Source organism: Carlito syrichta, unplaced genomic scaffold (assembly GCF_000164805.1).
Source record: "Carlito syrichta isolate Samal-C Ts95f unplaced genomic scaffold, Tarsius_syrichta-2.0.1 Scaffold311198, whole genome shotgun sequence".
NCBI lineage: Eukaryota > Metazoa > Chordata > Mammalia > Primates > Tarsiidae > Carlito > Carlito syrichta.
The window spans coordinates 432,379-436,514 of NW_007255294.1; the positions used below are offsets into that span (position 1 = coordinate 432,379).

The window sequence follows — 4,136 nt, forward strand, 5'->3', positions numbered from 1 at the left end:
CCTTTTACATAGCTTACCATCAAACCTGGAAAATTTCGCAATAGGGGAGGGATTTTTAAAAAAAATTGCCTTTGCAAAGCTTGGTGTCTGGGCAGTCAAGGGGGAAGGGAGGGAACTGTGGAGCAGGCCCCACCCCTACCATCCTTTGCAAATAAAAATCTACGGGTGGGGGGAAGGTGCAGGAAGTGGCGGTGGAAGGATTGCTGCACAGCTAGCAGAGCCGAGGTAAGGTTGGCAGGGTGGTACCCCGAGCTCTCCACCTCCCAACTCCCACCAGCCCAAGGTAGCCAGAGCCCAGCCCAAGACCCCAGATGCAGCACCTAGAGCAGCCCCAGTAGCAGCGCCATGGCCAGGTGGAACACCTACATGGACAACCTCATGAAGGTTGAGACTTGTCAGGATGCAGCCATCATGGGCCATAAGGACTTGCCCTCCATCTGGGCTGCTGTCCCAGAAAAACCTTCAATGTCATGGCAGCTGAGGTTGGTGTCCTGGTTGGCAAAGATCTGTCAAGTTTCTTTTTTTGTTGTTGTTGTTTACTTTTTTTTTTTAATTGAAGTCTCACTCTGTCACCTAGACTAGAGTGCAGTGGCCGCTCCTGACCACTGCAGCCTCGACCTGCTGGGCTCCGGTGATCCTTCCACCTCAGCCTTCCAAGTAGCTGGAACTACAGGTGTGTGCTACCACACCCAGCTAAAGATCTGTCAAATTTCTTCCTGGATGGTTCCACACTTGGGGACCAGAAATATTCTGTGATTTTGGACTCACTGCTGCAGGATGGAAAATTTACCATGGATCTTGGTACCAAAAGCACAGGCATAGCTCCCACCTTCAATGTCACTGTCACCATGATGCAAGACGCTAGTCCTGCTGATGGGCAAAGAAGGAGTCCATGGCAGTTTGGTCAACAAGAAATGCTATGAAATGGCCTCCCACCTGTGGTGCTCCCAGTACTGACCTCGTCTGTCCCTTTCCCACCATTCCCACAGCTTTTGCACCCTTTCCCATACACAGATACACCATTTTTATTTTGAGGGCCATTACCCCACACCCCTTATTGCTGCCAAAACCATATGGGCTGGGGACAGGGACTGGATGGACAGACACCTCCCCCTACACATACCTTTCCTGTGTGTGGTTGAAAAACTTTTTTTTTTCCTGAATAAAAAAAAATTCTACTACCAACAACAATAAAAAAAGAAAATATGGTTTTTGCAGATGTAATCAAGTTAAGATAAGGTCATACTCAATTAGGGTTGTCCCTAATCAAGTTTAACTGGTACTTGTAAGATGAGAAGAGAAACACAGGCTTGGTACCAAAAGCACCAGCATAGCTCCCACCCTCAATGTCACTGTCACCATGATGCCAAGATGCTAGTCCTTTGATGGGCAAAGAAGGTGTCTGTAGAGGCAGAGATTGGAGTGATGCGTCTACAAGCCAAGAAACTTTAGGACACTTGTATTTTATGGCCACTTCTTTTTTTGGGAAAAAGCATTTTAGAGATTAATTGGTCATAGGAATTTATCATTTGGTGCACCATAGGTGTGCCTAATTCATATAGTTAGCCTACCACCAAAGGAGGAAATGTATACAAAGAGTTTAAAAAAAAAAACAACTATCCCCAAAGCACATAGTCATCCGATTATCCAAGGTCAATGTGAAAGAAAACATTTTAAAGGCAGTTAGAGAGAGGAGCCAGGCCACCTACCTAGGGAAATCCATCAGAATAACAGCAGATTTTTCAGCAGAAACCTTGCAAGCCAGAAGAGATTGGAAGCCCATTTTTAGCATTCCTGAAGAAAAAAAATGCTGGCCAAGAATTTCTTACCCCACCAAATTAAACTTCACAGTTAAGACAGAAACAGAAAACTGAATACTGCATGTTCTCACTTATGAGTGGGAGCTAAACACTGGGTTCACATGGGCATAAGGAAGGGAACAACAGACACTGGCCACTTCCAAAGGGGAGATAAAGAGGGAAGTGTTGAAAAACTACCTATTGTGTACATTCTCTACTGCTCACCAGTCAGGTGACAGACTCAGTAGAAACCCAAACTTCATCTTCATGCAATATACCCTTGTAATAAGCATGTAACTCTTGAATCTGAAATTTAAAAATAAAGAAAAGAGACTTCCAATTCTCCACATCTGTAAATGAGAAAAACTTCTCCTCCTCCCTCTATGTGTGAATGTAGCTCTATTGTATTTGTGGCCGCCTCTCTTTTGGGGAAAGAATTTTAGAGATTAACTGGTCACAGGAATTTGTCATTTAGGTGCCCCATAGGTGTGCCTAATTCATATACTCAGCCTACCACTAAAGGAGAAAATGTATACAAAGAGTTAAATTGAAATTGGTTTCACAAGATATAGAGAACCACAAGCTATAGCTTTTAATCAGAATGAAATCATTTGTATAAGAACGTTATAAATGAGCCCAAAGTATGTATGTATTCAAATTTCTACCTTAGCTAGAATAGAAATGCATTAAAATAGATCATTGCATTTGGCTTCTCCAGAATGTCATGGTTGCCCTCCACCCTAAATCTTAAGATTCTATATGATTTTTTCCCTTCTCTTTTTTCTTGAATATGAAAACTTTTCTGAGCAAATTAATTGTTATATCTCCCCCTCCACCCAAAGGAAATCAATAAGTTAGATTATAAAATCTTTCTTTTTTTTTTTTTTTTGAGTTGAAGTCTTACTCCATCGCCTATGCTGAAGTGCACTGATACATTCCCAGCCACCCCAGGTCGACCTGCTGGGCTCCGGTGATCCTTCCACCCCCGCCTTCCAAGTAGCCAGAACTACAGGTGTGCTACCACACCCGGCTAATTTTTTGACTTATTGTAGAGACGAGGTATCGCCAAGTTGCCCAGGCTGGTCTTGAACCCTCAGGCTCAGGTAATCCACTCGCCTTGGCCTCCCAAAGTGCTGGGATTACAGACTGAGCCACTGAGCCCAGCAGATTATAAAATCTTTTAAATTTAAAAAATTTGTTGAGACCAATATGTGGTTCTTTAAATCCACCCTTTATTCCTGACTACAGCCCATGCAGCAAAGGAAACAGACTGCAAAGGAGATATAACAGACTATCTAATTCATTGGCTAAAACAATCCTAGTAGAACTATTCTCTAGACTATTCTCTAGCCAACCAAAAGGAAGTATGTACAATAGCTAATATATTTTGTAATTCCTGGGTGATCACTGAAGGGGAGAAAACAATCCATTGACTGAAAGAAAAGGATACTTGGTTAGCTACTATTGGCCAACCTGATCTATGAGATCTATTCTTTTGTTGAAGGGTAGGGCTGATGAGGAAACTGAATATGAAATGAGCGTTATTCTGTTCTTATGGTGTTTGCACATATATTCTTTCTTGCCTTATTCTACTGTTTAATCTCTCAGTGCTTAAATATTTCTATACAGCTATTATCCCAAGTTGACATCCAGCTGAAGGTACTACATCAAAAAGTAACTTGTTGGTTTAAAGTCTGTTTTACCTGATACAAGAATAGCATCCCCGGTTCTTTTTTGAAACTGTGGTCCATGTGGCTTTCTAGGTTTTGTTGTTGTTTGTTTGTCTGTTTGTTTGTTTAGGGAGCTCAGGCTGACCAAAAGGAAGACTGAGGAGTCATAATGAGGGGCATGGAGAGACAACTTGGCTTAACTGGTATAACTCAGGTGAGATACCAGCAGGAAGACACTGGCCACTGTGACAGAGGCAGGTGCACAATGCACACTGCAGCGGAGATCTCAGGGCTTCTTGGATGCCCCACAAAGAACTAAAATGCCTTCCCTAACTCTCGACCTTTTGGAGGGAACATTGCCTTTCCTGAATGTTTTCAGTCAACCACCTTACCTAAGGATAAAAATCAAAGCTCTGCTCCACACGCTCTTGGTTTGTTTTCCTTTACAAGTCTTGCCTTTGCCTTTGTTTGGAGTGACAATTTACACACAGTTGCTCTCTTGTATGTGGATACATTTTCAGCTGGGCACAGACTAAATGTCTCTAAGTTATTGTTTGGCATATTTTAATCATTTGGTTTTTAAGCCTCTGTTCTCTTTTGGTTTCCACCTACCTCTTTGGATCCTCTTTCTTAGGGCTCATTTGCTAATTCCTTCCCATCTCCTTGA

At 42.6% G+C, this 4,136-nt stretch overlaps 1 pseudogene; it reads left to right on the forward strand.

Annotated features, from left to right (window-relative positions):
* Window positions 1–345: 345 nt before the first annotated feature.
* LOC103271077 lies at window positions 346–957 on the forward strand (annotated as a pseudogene).
* Window positions 958–4,136: the final 3,179 nt, after the last annotated feature.